This window comes from Phalacrocorax aristotelis, chromosome 1, assembly GCF_949628215.1.
Source record: "Phalacrocorax aristotelis chromosome 1, bGulAri2.1, whole genome shotgun sequence".
Taxonomy (NCBI): Eukaryota; Metazoa; Chordata; class Aves; order Suliformes; family Phalacrocoracidae; genus Phalacrocorax; species Phalacrocorax aristotelis.
Window position 1 is genome coordinate 47,846,504 of NC_134276.1, and position 18,451 is coordinate 47,864,954.

The window sequence follows — 18,451 nt, forward strand, 5'->3', positions numbered from 1 at the left end:
TGGTAACAATTACATGCTCCTTGTCTCTCCTTTTTGACAAACCTGGCACTTGTCAGACAGACTCAGCTTGGTGACCTACCAGAAGTTAACTACTTGTTGATGTCTCTGTTGTGTTATGACGGGATAGTTTTCATAGGGGTTCATGAGATTAGTCAGCTCACCAAAGATGCGGTGAACATCTGGTAAGATTAGCAGCAGTGTTGAACAGGTAGGAGCAGAAAGAAGAACAGGACTTACCAACAACATGGACCTTAGCCCAAAACACCCCACTGAAACACAGCCTAAGCAGCAAAAACTCAAGTGAAATGTTGCTTCCAACAACAGATAACCCAAAAGAGAGATGAACCTGACAGGAAATCTCCTTGGATTTTGTACTCTGTACCTTGTTAATAAGTAATAGCTTAGTTATTGTCTGCTTTTGTTTACACTATAGAGACCAATACATAAGAAAAGACTTGGTAGCCCTATGACATGAAACACTATGATCACAGGAACACAAAGCTGAACTAAACTAATTAGCCCTGCAGAGAGGGAAGGTTCCTTGTTTAAAGCACCATAGTGCTCTAATGTGGGTATATTGTTTCCAGGACCAAAGCTTGTATTTGTTCTGCATGGTACTGCATCGCTCAGCAGTAACTGCTGCAATTAGTAGTAGTCAGATAAATCTGATTGCCTAGTGCAGGTATGCCTCAAGAAATGTCAAGGTTTGTTTGGGGCTTTCTGATATTAGACATCATCAAGACCTATTTGCATAATGTTGTTTCAAGAAAAATAAGTCAGTCAGTATTCTAACAAATTCTTCATAATGTGCCTAATATTCAAACTTAGTATGCTGCAAGTATCGAAAAGCCAATTTTTCAGGCATGCCTTATTTACTATTATCTATAGTTCATGGTCACAAATGGTGCTGAGTATAACCCTAAAGCTGCACATCTACCAAAGGAGACATTCAGGTCAACAAACACTCTAAAATACCTTTTGGGTGGGGAGGAGATCTAGAGTCATCATACACCCACTGTTTTGGGTGATAAAATGCCCAAAGTAAGATATTACGTTTTACAAGAAACCAGCTACAAAATTGTAAGGTATTTCATACGCATGTTAACATACATTTAGACTTACATGTTTAAAGTAGCTGTCAAGTCAAATTATCACCCTCCAGTTTTAAACATTGCTATACCCTCTTCAAAATTTGGTGCACAGTAAATGCATGTTGTACTTTTATGCATGGTCCAGGCTTAAGGTAAGAAGCTGAATTTAGAAAAGCAGATTCTCCATTATCATAGAATCATAGAATACCCAGTTGGAAGGGACGTCAGGGATGATCTGGTCCAACGTTTCCTGCAAAAAGCACAGTCTAGACAAGGCGGCTCAGCACCCTGCCCAGCCAAATCTTAAAAGTGTCCAACGTTGGGGAATCCACCACTTCCCTGGGAGATTATTCCAATAGCTGATTGTTCTCATTGTGAAAAATTATCCTCTTATGCCCAATCAGAATCTCCCAAGAGCAATTTGTGTCCATTACACCTCATCTTTTCCATGCAAATCCTTGTAGAAAGGGAGGCTTCATCTTCTTTGTAGCCACCTTTTAAATACTGGACAATTATGATTAAACACAGGTAATGAAAAAGGAAAAAACTTTAAAATACTTGAAGCTAAGTTGCCTTTTCTTGAGCAACCTCCTAAAGGCAAACTCCATATATTATGGATCTCTTCTGCCTTTTCACCATTGGAGTATCATAAAAGGGGTAAATTGGAATGGAGCCAAAACCGCCTCCTTTCTTAAAGTAAAGCTTATTTCACAACAAATGGATAGCTTTTAGAGCACCAGTGAGATTAGAATAAGGCCAAAGGATAAGTGGCAGTACATCACGTCAAAAGCAGTAAGTAGAAAGCTGAAGAACCAACATAATAAATATACACTTTTTAAAGGCTATGGGAAGAGAAGGGTGAAACTGGCGTTCTATAGTCATGGATAAAGCATCTGGAACCGAGAACCAACATCATGCTGGAAGTATTCTGTCATCTTAACTAACCCAGCCATGCCGAGAGAGCTGGCCAATGCCCCTACTCTTATTCTGGGAGCATGAGGTCTGTTTGGCAAAATCCCCTTAAATGGGAAGGTTCATGATAGTGGATGTTTAACATTTTTTATCTGCAGGCGCTCTTTTCAAATGCCTATTTTGGGGATTCTCTCTGCATCTGAATTATTTCATAGCTCAGTGCAGAGACTTCTAAATGCCACTGACATTAACAAGTTGTACAAAGATGATAATCTCGGTTGGGTGCCACAGATTGAGAACATGCCGGCTTGTATGAGTTGCACAGACTGTCAGGGATAAGAAATGGGAAGTGCATAAAGCCAAGTGTCATTTCCATAAGAACTCTCGTGTTTGAGGAAAAATCTATCAGAAAGGGATGTCAAGACAGATCCAACAAAATGCAAATCATTCTACAAATGACTGGTTTGAAAAAAAGAAAGAAGTGAAGCAAAATAGAACTGGAAAGCTTTTGGGGGGCCAGATAACCTTTTCAGACAAAGCACCATTAACAAAATTCATATTAAAAAAATTTAGAGTTGACTGGAGAACTAAATTGGGCAGAGCAGCTGACATAGAAAAGGTTATTTACTTTGAAGCTACCTAAGAGATCATATATTTCTGGGCACTGGAAAAATTTTCTATAGCTACTAAAAAAGGAAACTGTAAGCGGTGTTCTCGTAAAGGACAACTCTGAGCAGTGACCTGAAGCATATTCAGATTAAATGCACAATTCTGATTGTACCCATTGAGGATTGGCTTTACTCAAATCTTGCTATGAAGATTTTCAGTTATTTTTATTAAATACCTCAAGGACTGAAACTGGTCACAAACTCTTGCTAATCATTCCAAGCAGGGTCTGCAGCAGGAATAACTTTATATGTCAATTTTGTCACTAACATTCAAAAAGGATGATCACGTTTGTGAATTCCAGCAAGTCTTTTTCCTGTTTTTTTTTTCCCAATGGTTAATTTATTCAGAAAAGCATGGCAGATTCAGTGTTAAAGAAAGTGAGAACAAAAGCAGTATTGACCATCAGCATAGGGTATTTTTGCAGGATGGCATAGGTACAGAAATGGATCTTGCAATCTGTGGTCCGTGTAACAATTTCAAAAGTGAAAAAAATAAATTGTGACTGAGCAGCACATACATTATGGACAAGATAGGCAAGTGTCCTCAAAAGAGGGGATACTGTGATCTCATTTATGAAGAGAATAATGATACTTAAATCTAGTCACAAAGGGCACATGAGAACATAAAAGAAGAGTAGGAAGAGTAAGGGAGAGATTCACAAAGGGATTTAGATGGCATTTAAGTGTCTAACTACTACTTTATGCATTTAAATCCAAAAGTTATTTCTTTAGGACCTCTATTTAAAACGTGGTTGATCCTGAAGGCCCTTCCCATCCATCATGCTCCCACTTGCTGGAATTCAAGCTTGCCAAGAACATGAACTTCCTTCTATTTCCCATTCCAGAAGGGCCCCAGTGCTGAGCAGTATATATTTCATACCTCAAACGTATTTAAAAGGTTAGGCTCCCTACAAAATACAGGCAGAAGAATGAGTAATGGTGATTCTCGGTAAAGTGGTTACCCATGTGTTGCAAGACTGAGGTTCAGTCTCTCTTTCATTTAAAGGAATTTGAATCCACAACTTCAGGGAAGGTACCACAATCCTCTGACCACTGGGTAGCATGACCTCTCTTTTCTGAAGCTGTGTCACCTTGTATGTAAAGGTTTCAAACTCACTGTCACCTGCTATTTCAGCCTGAGAGGGGAAGTCTAGAGTCCCTCGGGAAGCTAAAAATCTTTGCACTGAAACTGGTTAAAATACTCTTTCAATTTTTCTTATCGGCTGAGAGTAGAGGATATTGCATTGAGAACACAGTCAGCAACCACAGCCCCTAAAGCCTCATCCCAGTAACTGTATGGAGATGCAGTTCCTTGCTGTCTTTCACGATCAAACTCTGTTAACAGCCTGTCCCTTTTTTTAGGACAGTGTTTTTTTCCAGAGTGCCTGGCAAGCTCAGCATTTAACCTAACATGAGACTTTGAGAAAAACCTTAGGAGGAAAAGAGAAGTGAGATGGTGAGAGTTAGCCATAGGGACTGTTTCTCAAACAGATATGAGTTTGGGGATAATGGTCGTTGGGAGAATGCTCCTATGCCCTCCTCCAGGGACCATCCAAAGACATTCACTATTTAAGCCAAATGTAAGAAACACTCATTAGCCAAATTATAAACTGGCCCAGTCCATACCACTACATAATACGAGAGCTAAGGTTGGCTATTGCTTATCGCCAAAGTCCTCTGAAACTGCACTTGTGGATAAGGGGAAACATCATGTCAAACTCAGTAGGCTTCTGCAGCTTGTGTAGAAGCTAATCAGCATTTACTGAACACCCTCCATGACATAAACCATAGATGTGCACATGCTGTTTGCTAAAATTGCAGGATGTTTTTCTATCAAGTTGCCTTTCCGTTACATTATGCCCTGTGATTTATATTGCTAGCTCTGCTGGATTGTGAGTATTGCCATGGAGGGATATCTGAAACCTGCAATTCATAATTGAAGTTGTGGAAGCATGCTACTGTATCTAAGAAGCAGTCTTTCCTCATTCGGTTGCAGTATATACAGTGTCAGTTAAGAGAAAATCTAAACATTTTTTAGGGAACTGTCCTGAATTATTTCATTAGAAAATTTATTTTGTGAGTCACAAGAAGATTCTGAATAGATCAAAAACAAAATGGAGTTTTGAATATTGTTATACTTATTTCAGATGATATTATGCTTTTTATAAATAAAACATTCTGGCTTTATCAAAGTAATTATTTGTAACAGGGTTATTTGAAGTTACTGAATAAAAAATGTTTCAGGTTTTCTATGACAGGAAATAATTTGAGATTTCAGCATTTCACACATTTTAAAGACAAGCACATTCTGAAACAAGAAAATTCCTGTGAAATAGAAACTTCATTTTCCAACCAGTTCTACTACTGACTTTTTTCAGTACTAAAGAATGCAGTTGTGTTTTTCCAGTGAACTTCTGGTGTCTGATTCCAAACACTCATTGACTATGATTTTCTCATAAGTGTTTGTTCCTATTTTCTTACCTTCTTCTTTCCATACCTCTTCTCCACCACTCTGATTTATGTAATTATCTGACAAACTATATGTTAAAGCAGATATTTTAATTCAAGAAAACAGGTATCATGGCAGGTCAAGTAAGCACTACCAAGTACGCCTGGATATTTAACAGCACAGAACCCTAAGTGAAAGAAGCAACAAAAGACTGCGCTGCATGCGGTTGCACCTATTGCTTAGTTATTTTGGAAGACTGAGAACAGCTGTTGGCAGGTCCCAACACAGAAGTCCCTGAATATTCACAAATTGGCCTGAATTTTCAACAGTTATGTGAATACCTGCAAAGGAAGTATCGTGTCCTCATGTAGGGGACTGCAAAGATAACTACTCTTCAGCCAGCTGAGAAGGTTTTGTGGTCTTGATTATGATATAACGTGCAGCCTTCCAGAAAAAAAAATATTCTGGATGAGGCAGTAGCTTGTGTTGTGTCCTCAGGAGAAAAGTCGTCACAGAGATAAAGATATCCACTTCTACCCCTCCGTTAGCCGGCTCTGCAGTCTTGCTGTTCTCACAGCATATGAAGGCACCTTGAAACTTTCCCTTTCTCCCCACCTATTTTTATATCCCTTCCCCCAGTCTTACATCAGGTGAACTGATGCACTTCAAGATAATGAAAATATAATAGGAGTGTGTGATTAGATAAACGAGATTTTTCACTGCAGTTGATGAGACATTGTGTCTCGCTGCTCTTTACTGTATATCTATTTTATACTCAGAGTAGTAAAACAGAGTTTCTCCCAAATGAAACGAGAAAATATTTTCTTAGATTTCCCTCTAAATAATGATTTTAAATATTTTTGCAGACTTGCAAATAATTACTTGGTTGGATTACGTGTGACAAAAACAGTTATCGTGATATATAATATTCATGCTGTGCAGACTGAATAAAAATATTGATTTTCCCTTCCAAATGTTAAAAAATAAAGTGTTTCTCACCTGTAAGAAGTAATTAGGATTCCCAGTAATTGTGGGGTTTTTTGTTTCACTATAGCTCTGCATTGGAAAGGAGCAAAATCAATTTTGTGATGTAATTGCATTTAGAGGGAGAAAGAGAACGAAAAAGTCAGATTACTAATATACAGGAAATACATGTATGTGTATTCCCTCTTACCATAAATACTGACATTTTATTTATTTGAATTAATCAATGCATAGGAAGCCTACCAAGAATCATTAAAGCACTACGCAGTAAAGGCAAACCAACAACAGAAGGAAATTTTTTAAAAATCAAGTATCAAATTAAATACTTAGCTAAACAGCACTGAAATAACCATCTTACTCAGAAAGAAATCAATTTCCAGTTAGTCAGAGGAGAATGAAAAAAATAAGAGGGTGACAAACAAAATCAAGAGGACAATGCAATGAGCAAGCAAAGACGGGTGCCTTCAAATAAGCTGTACTCCCCAAGCCATGGGGTGAGATGCAGTCAGAGATACACCATCACTTCAATATTTTTGAAGGTGTATGAACCTGTGTGAAACCAGGGGAAATAAACTGAATTGGTTGTGTTCATTTTCCTTCTGATATGGTGCTTTCTTGAAAGCTTTGTTTTCCATTGCTCATCATAAGCAAAGTATGCACTAAATTAAAAGTAATCTCAAAACACCCATGAAAATAAGGCACTAAAATCCAAAGGACCGTAAGAAAAATAAGGTTCTCCTAAAACTGTTTCTTCCAAAAGGTATTTATTTTGTGTTCAAATACAAATGTGTTAATTTTAAAGGATTCATACAGTTTTCTCATTGTTTTGTCCACATAAATAAATGTATGGGTCATGTAGTGTTGTATAACTAATATACCATTCGTCCCTGTAGCAGCAGAAAAGGTGAGAGTGCCACTGATCATCCATACCACTTGACTGCTAATTCACTGCCTTGCTCCATTTTGGACCACTCCAACCATCTCCTTCAAAAAGTAATTTGTTCTAGAGGGTGTCAATATTTACAGCAGTGGATGTGTAAAGTCAACAAAACTGGGTATGTGAGCTTAGTACAAGACGACCTAGCTGATAAGAGTGCTGAAGCACCTCCTTACATTTTAGATGTGTATTTTCTAGAATGGATGCTTTCCTGAATCTTACCTGAAGGAATCCAATATGGATGAGATTCCCCTTGGCCAGCTTGAGATGTTTTATACGTCAACATTTACATGTAAGTTAGTTGTCTAGATCTTTAGGCAATGGAGACTACCAGACATTTGTAGAGCTCAATTCATCTGACATATTTAGACGTCTCCTTTCAGAAGAGGAGAATCACTCCTTAGAAGCATATTTTTGTTGTTTGTTGCCCGTAAAAGGAGTCCAGGCAATTAGCTCTGATAGTCATGCAATGCTAATCCCACCCTGACTAACTGAATGTTAACTAACTGAAAATATAAATGTTCCCATTCCTCTTGACCATCATCATTCCTAAAATACTTTAACATGAATGAGCTGCCTTAGACATGACCTAAATAACATGAATACATGTGTCTACAATCTCTGTATAAACTTGTCCATATTTTCTTTCGGGTGTAAACCTGTTACAGGAAATGAAAGGAAGGCAGCATCTTCTACTCAAAAACTTGCAACTGAAGCCATAGCTTTACACTTTGGTTTGTTAAAACATGTCACGCTGATCCACCTGTTAGGTGTCAGGACAATATTGTCTCTGACATTGAATCCAGTGGATGTGGACCCAATGCCAGCTGTGCCAGGAGGATGGTGGTAATGAGAGTTCAGAAAAGTTGTTGTTGACAGTGAGATGATCTGCAACAGAACTAAACTTGCTCATGGTTTCTGTTGTGGTTGATAACAAAGGAGAAGCAGAGGGAGGGCTCTGGAGGCTTCTAGCAAAGAAAGTAGCAGGCAGATGTGCTGAATGTTGAAGTCCAGTGCAAACACATTTGGGTCAGGAAAAGTATAAAGCAAAAAAATAAAAAAGGAGAGAGAAAAGCCTTGAAGATCTAGGTCAGCAGGTTCCTATTTTCCTGAGACTGTGGAAAACAACAATAGACCCTAATTTCTCCCCCTTACTCCGTCTCCTTACAGGTGGTCAATGCAGCTAATCATATAAGTGTGCACACAAACAACAAGTATATATTGAAACCTCACCTTTTATTCTACCCTGAATTTGCTTTTCTTCCTTTCACTTACAAATAGAATAAAGACAGGATATTATATCAAACTGGACAGTACTGTGACAGTACACAACCTAATACTTCCAAATTCTACTTTTATACCATTTATAGTTTCATTTTCTCTGTGATGATGAACTACAGGACTTGGTTTAGACTCTCAAAAGTAAGAGCCTCATTAATGTAGGCTGTGATTCTTCTCACATCTTATAAATTAAGTAATTTGCTGATAATTTCACTGCTGTTATTCATTAATTCTGAGGAGTACTTAGCAGGGTGAGTTCTGAAAAGATTCTGAGTTGGTGGAGAGGATGGTGATGGCTTTTCAGCAAATGTTCCTCTTTTCTCTGAACCAGTGACTTCAAAGGTATCTAGAAGCAGTGACTGGCTGGCAAAAGCACGTCAAAACCTTTGTGTCCTGGAAACTTCTTTTTATTAAAAATGCCCTGTCAAACTACACTTGTCTATACCTCCTCCCTTATATAAACCAGTTTTTTTGGCATAAAACCTGTCTGGAATTTTTCAGTCTTTCAGGAGTGTCTCCGGAGTATCAGGAGCTCTGATTGGACTAGAGCGACTAATGCCTGAAAGTGCTATTAAGTAAATTAGTAGAAGAAAAATAAATTCCATGCAGTCCCCAAGATGGATTTTTCATAGACCTTACTTACTATTGTTCAGTTTTAACAGCAAATGGCAAATAGTGTCTTTTTTTTTTTAAGATGTTTAGATAATATAACACACAATTTGTATACAATGAATATGTACATAAATATACAGTATTTAAAAGATCCAGAATGGTCCTGATTGAATTCTAATTTGAGTATGTATGTTCCATCTACCAAAAACTCTCCTGCAATCTCAGCTCCATGTTCTGATTGACCTATTAACATTATTGCTCATTGTTTCAAATTTGTTACATCCTGCTTTCTGCTGCATTCTGCTACAGGGCTGATTACCATGGAGGTTGCTACTGAGGCCCCTCCTCTTCTGTAATTTAGCAACTGTTCCTCCTTTTTGTGTCACTAATGAAGCGATTTGGCACTGTAACATTTGGATGCCAATGTTCTCTCCGATGATCAACTTATCCCTTGACCACATCAGTTTTGAACAGCAGTCAGCCATGGAAACTAAAGATTCAGTAAGTAATTTTCCTTAAGGTTCTGCTGCTAAGTGTACTAAGTGTAAGTCCCTTTTTTTTTTCAACTGGGACAACTTTTTAGAATTCAGCTTTGTGCCTACCAGTGCTTCAGAATGTTAATAAGAGGGAGTTGTTCCCAAGAGAATCTGACTTGTTAGTCCAGTTCAGACTATCCTTTATTTGTTTGGACCCTGCTGAATACGATGCCAGTGTGACTTCCAACACACTAGTCTAGTGGTTAAAGCACTTAACCAGGTTATACAATAATCCTGGTCTTAAAGTACTTGCCCGGGGTGAAGCAGCCAGATCCTAGGTGCACCTCAGCCTGCAGTATCACCCTAAGGTGATCCTCCACTCTGTAGATCTATGTTTAGTGTGCATGTTCACACCTTTCCATCTGAAGCTGATCTGAAGGACACAATTAGGGCATGCATATCTAAAAATTCCTACCCTCAGACAGAGAGGGCTGTGGAATACCTGGTCATCTTCAACAAATCCAGTTGGCAGCTGATCACAAGCAGTGCTCCCCAGAGCTAAGTATTGGGGTCAGTCCTGTTTAATATCTTTATCAATTATCTGGGCAAGGAGATTGAGTGCACCCTCAGTATGTTTGCGGAAGACACCAAGTTGGGTGGGAGTGTTGATCTGCATGAGGGTAGGAAGGCTCTGCAGAGGGATCTGGACAGGCTGGATCGATGGGCCAAGGCCAGTTATATGAAGTTTAACAAGGCCAAGTGCTGGGTCCTGCACTTGGGTCCCAACAACCCCATGCAACACTACAGGCTTGGGGAAGAGTGGCTGGAAAGCTGTCCAGAGGAAAAGGACCTGGGGTTGTTGATCGACAACTGGCTAAACATGAGGCAGCAGTGTGCAAGGGTGGCTAGGACGGCCAATAGCATCCTGGCTTGTATCAGGAATAGTGTGGCCAGCAGGAGCAGGGAAGGCATCATGCCCCTGTACTCGGCACTGGTGAGGCTGCACCTCAAATACTGTGTTCAGTTTTGGGCCACTCAGTACAAGAAGAACATTGAGGTGTTGGAGCGTGTCCAGAGAAGGGCCAGGAAGCTGGCAAAGGGTCTGAAGAGCAGGTCTTCTGAGGAGCAGCTGAGGGAACTGGGGTTGTTTATCCTGGAGAAAAGGAGGCTGAGGGGAGACCTTATTGCTCTCTACAACTACCTGAAAGGAGGTTGTAGTGAGATGGGTGTTGGTCTCTTCTCCCTAGTAACTTGTTATAGGATGAAAGGAAATTATCTCAAGTTGAGCCAGGGGTGGTTTAGTTTGGATATTAGGAAAAAATTATTTATGGAAAGAGTGTTCAGGCATTGGAAGAGGCTGCCCAGGGAGGTGGTAGAGTCACCATCCCTGGAGGTATTTAAAAGACATGTAAATGTGGTGCTTAGGGACATGGTTTAGTGGTGGACTTTGCAGTGCTAAGGTAATGGTTGGACTCGATGATCTTAAAGGTCTTTTCCAACCTAAATGAGTGTATGGTTCCATGCTTAAGAGCCCTAAACACCCAATTTTGTCACTGATAGAAGCTCTGATGTATAACTACTTAAGAGAAAGCAGTTTAAGTATATATTTTCCCCTAGTTACCCCTTTCCTACTCATTGCCATCAATGTCACAGAAATCAGCATGCAGTTTCCTCTGAATCCCTCAATAGGTATATAATTATTTTTCTTTGGCCACTGTCCAGGCCAGAGCAGGACACCTTACTGAGCCTTCTGATAATCAAGCATCTTTATTGACTGTCTGTCCTAGTGACATGGCAGAGGATCAGTAGCTCTTCTTTTGGTACTTCTACGTCTTATGGTGTCACACCTTTCAGATCTGGAAAGGGTATCTCAGGTAGGCTGAGTGTCAGAAACTGAAACAGAAATGTAGGAAGGTAACTGGTACCTCTAGTGCTTTAAAGCTCCTGATGGACTTTCCTTCCATGCAACTGTTTTGGCCACAGACATACAGGAAGAGTCTGGCATTCATAAATTATGTTAGAGTCAATCCTTTAAAATGAAGAGCAGCATGTCATGAGGTGGGGACCAGACTTGGCATTGCCAGGTGGGAGACTTGTCTCTGATTGCTTGATTAGAGGAGGAAGGCTTAGGGAGGAAAGAGGAATGAGGACAATAGTAACATAGCTAACAGCAAAGTTCTTTGATGAGCTCCCCCATGTGTTCCAAGATCCTTCTTAATTTTAATTAAAATGTGACCTAGCAGCAACCCTGAGTACTTCCCAGTTCAGGGGTTAATTAGAACATGAGTCTCAGATGCCAGGGCAGGAGTGGAACATCAGCCAAAGAAGTGCCAGCTGCCCCCTCAGAGTGCGCCACCTGCTTTAGTGCTTCTGACCCATGCCAAGGAACCAGCTTGCTTGCTGGTTTCTCATTTCTTCACTTCTCTCTTTTTCTTAACATGGCTAAATTTGGAATTATTTAAAATGTCTTCTATATTTTTATTTTTCAGAAAGACAGGCAGTGCAGAAAGCTGCTAGCATGTTGGAGCTAAAAAGGTCATTAGCAGCAGAGATGTACAGAGGCTTTAGGGAGAATTTCTGTATCTCTTGTGCCATCCTACCCACGTCTCATCCTTAATCTTTCCCTCTTTCAGCTTGGAAGAGCACACACTAGCTTACTGTAGCCTAATAGTTTTCCTTTCTAGTCCCTTCTCTTTCTCCTTTGTGCTTTCAGTAGATTCAAGGATCAAGGCCTAGATATTTCTTTTAGGTTGTTGAACTTTACTGAATAAGAACAAAAATGAACAAAGCCAACATGTTTTTCATAAGTGATAGCCAACAGAAAACTTCCTCTGGCAGAAAAGTTCAAAGGCTGTGTTTTCTGCAGCAGAGAAGCCTGACTTTGCTATCATGGCTTTCTGGATAAATCTTTTGTACTATTGGGACAGAAAAAGTAGCTGTGAGTGAGTTTGCAGCCAAATCCTTCATTTAAAGACAATTTTGGTGGTTGTTTTGTGCAAGTGTGTCTGGAATGGCTGCGGTTGGATAGAGGGGAAAGAGTAAAGGAAGGAAGAAGAGGGAGAAGAAGGGAAAGATGGAAGAAATCGAAGAGAAAATCAAAGAGAAATGGTAAAGGACTAACAGTAGGAAAGAAGGTGAGAGAGAAAGAAATGAGAAAATACAGACATGAGGAATGGGGTATTTCATGTCTGCTTTGATTTATCTTCATACAAAAATAAATCTAGTCCCTTCTTTTTCCTAAGCCAGTTCTTCCAACTTATTTCTGAGGCACGAAAAAATAGTTCTTCATCTTTCCAGGTAAAAATTTACCACTAGTTCATATTGTGACGTTGAAAAGGTTAGTCTGGCTGGTGTCTTCAGATTCTTTTCAATGTGTTCTAGAAGCTAGTCAATGTTTATTTTGTTTTTCTTTCTCTCACTGCCTAATGCCAGAGGTTTTCAACATCCAACAGGTCTTCTCTGGAGCAGATATGGGTAATTCAGGTCCTGAGTCAGCAAGTTTATAGACTTAATGCATACGCTCAGATTCACCCCTTGCAGCAAAACCCTGAAACTCCGTAGGTTATCTGCTGCTGAATCAGAGACACACATCTCCATGAGGCATACCAGAAGTTCAAATTATTCACATCAGTGTACATTATTTTGTATGTGTCAGCATGGAAATATACATGTTAAAAAAAAAAAAAAACACCACACAAAAAAATCTCCCAGCTTTGTGTCAAGAATGCAAATGATCCTGGAGAGATTTATTTAACAGAATATGTACTCTAATATTTCTCCTTTTGAAACTACATGGGGAAAGTGGAGTAGAAAAAACATCCCTGCTGGTATAGTTCTGCCCCTTCTTAAATCTGTAGTAAAATCTACCCTGACCTCAATAGGAGTTATGGAAGCAACACAAAATCTCTTTGAGAATTTCACCTGAAAGGACAGATCTGCAAGGGATTTTAGTTAAATGTCACAGCACCTATCCAAAAGGTACGCCTTTGCAGTAGAACCTGCAGTCCTGAGTCAGATGTCTGTTTCCTTGCAAATCATACAGGAAAGACGGAAGGACACACTGAGCAAAGGAGCACTTTAGGAAATGTTGAGATTAAGCACATGCCTTAAACCTTCTCCTTACTCTGCAACTTATTTTTGGATTCAAGTCAATGCCTTCTTCCACTTGGGATTCATGATTCTAAAGCCCTGAGTTACAATGTTTTATTCCCTAATGAAAGGGGTTTCCTTTTCTAGCTTTTGGATAACAAAGGACCAGAGAAATGCACATCTAGTTTTCTGTGCCACGTGGAACTACAATCTCCCACCTCCCAGAGGAGTGCTCGTTCTCCCTAGCCAGAGCTTTCCTGGATAATTAAGTAATCACTGCAACAGAAAGAAAGTGAGAAGTACTTGATAGTCACCCCCCCCCTCCCCCCCGAGAAAGAAGAAGCTGGGTTCCAGTTCGTGAACCAGTGTATGTATTTAATACTAAGTAATCATTACAGCAGTGACTGGAATCCAGATTTCCCTTTTTCCCAGGTGACTGCCTTAAGTACCAGACTCCTTCTGTCTTCTGAGAAGCTTGTTCTTTCAGTACCTTAATGAATATTTAATCACTCTCTGTGAAGTGGAACATCACATCTCACAAGGAGAGGCTGTGAGCAGCCAACCCCAGAAAATCTACTAGCCTGATGCTTAGAACATTTTGGTGAGAGATGAAGTTTCAAATCCCTAACAAAATAGAATTAATTGAATCAGAGTTTTCTGCCACAAATGAAAATGAGTTCAGACTTAACTTAAAGCATATGCTCTATTCTACTTTTGTGCAACAAGCCCTGAAGGACTTGGCATCCCCCATTCATCTACAGGGTCACAGAACTCTGCAAGGTATATCAGGAGTTAAAACTATTCATATCGTATTGCATATGCAATAAATGTGTTGGATAAAATAACTTAACATCCAAAAACTGTATAGGCATGTGCTACGCATCTAGCAGATCAGGATTTAGGTAATTATCAGACTGTCCAGAAGCAGACTTTAGACTCTTGGATAATTTTAATAATGAAACACTGGCTGCTTGGGCACAGACTCAAGGAAGTATATCATCTCCTAATCCCTTTTTAGGAGTTAGGAAAATTAAGAACATTAATTAGGCAGTCACAGACTGCCTAAATTGGGTGCTTAGGCTTCCTAATTGATTAGTGGAGACAGCTAGGCACTAAAGAGCAGTCCAGAGAGTTTACCTGCTGGGAGCAGACTCACTTAAAGATAGCTGTTATGAAACATTAGCCACAGAATATAGCTACATCACTGCCTCCCTCCGAAGTTTAGGCATTGACATTAGGAACTTAATCCAGTTGCCTATACAGAGGCATCTAAAGCTGTATGAGATATTGCCCGGTAGCCCTCCGGTTGCACTTTAGCTGACACTCCAGAGGAATGAAGGTCTCAGATCCTGTGCCATGCCCACCAGCTCCACAGACAGATAAACCTAAGGTATTTCAAACAGCACTAGGGGCTTATACATGGACAGCTGAACCAAAACTTGAGTAAAAGATTTAACACCAGACTGTAGCAATGTAAATTTAGGAATCTGTATGTATGTGTCTACCAGTAAACTAGTTTTCTAAGTGGATGGAGATCATGGGTATGATCTCTACACGAGACGTGGGTGTCCCTTTGGATCTGTGGAATATTCAAGAGCCCATATCTTGAATAAACTAGAGTTTCTGAGATAGTACTTGGAGCCAACAAGTGGAGAAGTAAATCTGGCCTTTAGCCTATATAAACAGGAGAGGACTCTCTCTATGCAGAAACTATGCAGATGACCTAATACAGCAGGAGTACAGTGTACTTAGCTGAGGATAGCCTTCTGAAAGAGCAGGTTGCATGTGACAGTGATGACTCCAATCAGTTACAATGGAGTAACATCTCACAACAGAATATTTGTAGGACCAGAAGGAAGGCAGACCTAAGGAACTATGGCTCAAGCCTAGCGGTTAGGCTTCTCTGCTGGAAGAAAGGAAACTAAGAAAATGAACCGGACAATATTTTTAGGAAAATGTGTGTTCTATTTTGTTGTAGGTAGTTATTGAGTAACATTCATAAACAATACCAAAAGAAGAGACCAGACTTTGAAGAATTCCCAGAAAGGAACCCACCTACAGCGGGTTTCTCAGACTACTGAGCGTTACACAGTTATCAATTTCTAATGGGAGAGAACACAAGACCTTTAATCCCTGCTGGCCCAACAGTGTCATAAAGAGGATATTCCTTCGGATGGAGGAGGTGATGTTCAAGTCATCTCAAGCTGCAACATGTCCTGAACTCAAATCTTGAACAGGTATCGTAATGGTCAGGCTTTCTTAGAGAAAACAGCAGGATCAACTCCAGCTGTGTTTTAATAAACATTCTTGAAACCTGTAAAACAATAAGTCCTCTTTTTTCGATGGTCTAGCACCAAAACACTGTTTTCTTTGGAGCTGAAGATCTATCTCCTAAATCCTGATTTAGTTGCCCAGCTTCCCAATGAAATTCAGAGGATGAATAGGAGTTAGGAACCAAATTATTTTGTGGACCTTCCAGGATGAAGTGGTAGCTGACCAGAAGGATAGATCATTAGGTTTTGGGCTTTGATTCAGCTCACCTATCTTTACTGCTGTAGCATAGATATCCATGACTAGGATAGTCACTCTACATTTCCTTCACCATTGACAAAGGCATCTTCAAGGGTGCAAGTCATCTCTCCATAAAATCAATGTCTAAAGCAGGTCAGCTAGGGACTCCTTCTCCTAAATATAGTGTCTAGTGCCATTCCAGATACCACAAGAGATTATGCCTGAGCTCAGCTGTAATTTGGGAAGTCAAGTATATAGATCCTGTTTGGTATCTGCCAGTCCAACACACAATGAACTCCTAACCCAATGAACAGAATCACCTATCACTACTCTGTCCAAGACTTCCACATCACCACTTGTGAAAGACAATTGGAATAGTGACATTTTTAGCAGTACCTAGCATTACTAAAGAAGGACCATTCCTATAAAAAATAAAGCTATCTTTATTTCATTATAAACCATTTTACAGTTAAACACTTAAAATCTAGTTCTTAGTAATTTTGAAATATAAGTGTCCTACAAAGCTGTTTTGAAAGGGAAACAAAATCATCTGTATACTCATTAAGTATTAATATTGAAATGTAAACCGTATAAACATAGTTCTACCTTAAGCCAACAATGTTGTACTTTTTTCATCTTTGTGTTAAATATACAACATTATTATGAATAAACAACTACTATAAATATTTTACTGCAAACTGGTTATAAAATAGTATCATTTATAGTCATATTATTTTCTCATACCTGTTAAAATAAGTAGAAATAAAAATGTATATTATACATAAAAGTGATACATGAAGGAATTTTAACAATAAATAGCTCAAAGTTAAGGCCTATATGTTGTATCTTTCTTGTTTAATATGAATGTTGATTATATAGGCAAAGTAAGGTAAAAGATATCCCTTATTACTCCTTTCCTTGTTTCTAAGAGCGTGGTGTTTATAAATACTGTGATGAGAAGGAACATGTTCTTGTTTTGAAACTTTAACTCCTCTTAAAATTGTTTGTTTCTGAAGATGTTGTCGTTGGTTTTGTTATGAAAACTCTTAATGTCCTTTCTATCCATACATACTAAATATTTTTTACAAATAGTATGATTCAGCCAATAGTCATTATAATTCTTGTTTACAACAGCAGTTTGTCAGGGGTTAATAAATGCTCATCTATAACTTCTACCCTCTCCAACCTGTTTGTTGCTCAAGAGCCTGAATACGTAGGCTTCCCAGCTTCCAACAGAGCTACTGAACTGGAAATCTTGTCCAAGAGAGGAAGCAAATTTTGCCTTTAAATTTTCTCCACTGAAGCTGTTTTGATATTGTTCCTCTCCCAAACAAACCTGTTCAAGACCCTCTACTGCTTCTGGCTCCTGGAGCCATATGAATACACATGTATGTATATTTGTGTATGCATAGAGTATGACACGTGTTGTACAATATAATCCTGTCTGCATTTTTCCAGTCAGATGACTATTGAAATCACATCAATATTTTACAGGAGGGAAAGCATTAACTGTCCCTAGCTGTAACCCTCTGAAAATGAAGAGAAATAGGTACCTCCAAGGAGGTACCTACCTCAGGATGTAGGATTCATCATCCTATACGAGATACATGTTTGGGGATGGACTGAATACCCGTGAGAGGTTTACCTCTTTACATTCACTCCAAGGAGACCTTGAACAAGCAGTTCAGGTTCAATGTCTTCTTTTTTAATGTCTAAAGCGAGCTGAAGGGAATCCCACCTTAATTTATTGCTCTGGACCAAAGGAAGATATCAGTATAGCTGAATCTACATAAAAGGAATTTATTACATCCATGTAGCTAGTGTAGTATAACTTTGGGGAGTAATACTGCCCTCACAACCACTGTCCGTTGTTGCTTTCTCACCACCTCACTGTGAGAGCTACCTATCACAGCTACCTATCTCAGCTACTTTTACTTTCCTAAATTATTTCCATGCCAGGAAATCCCTCTGACTCTCAGACCCAAAGGCACAGCACCATGCTGACCAGGACCAGCATCCTCACTTTGGCATTGTGCACACTACATAGCACTTGGCCCTTGATCTTACCTAGGCTGTCTGCTGCGTTCATGTAGCCATAAGTCAAGCTCTGTAGTGAGAGTGGGAGAGGAAGGGAAGGCAGACTGTGTTTAAAATATCTGAAAAGACATGAGGGATGCCCACTGGAGTAATTTTTAAGGGCAGAGTAAGTAATAAAAATTAAAAACCAGCTGAAGATATAGTCTTACAAAATACATTTTGCTATTGACTGCAGGAGCAACAGGACACTTCCTCCTTTTATCCACCTTTTCTCTCTGCCTAAAGGCAAAGAAGTCAGGCTGGATCTCTGAAACAGCAATGAAAACTTCTAGCACATCAAGCCCAACCTACCAATCTGCTGTTGTTGCTTTCACATGAATGACAATAAAGTCATTCCCATGTTC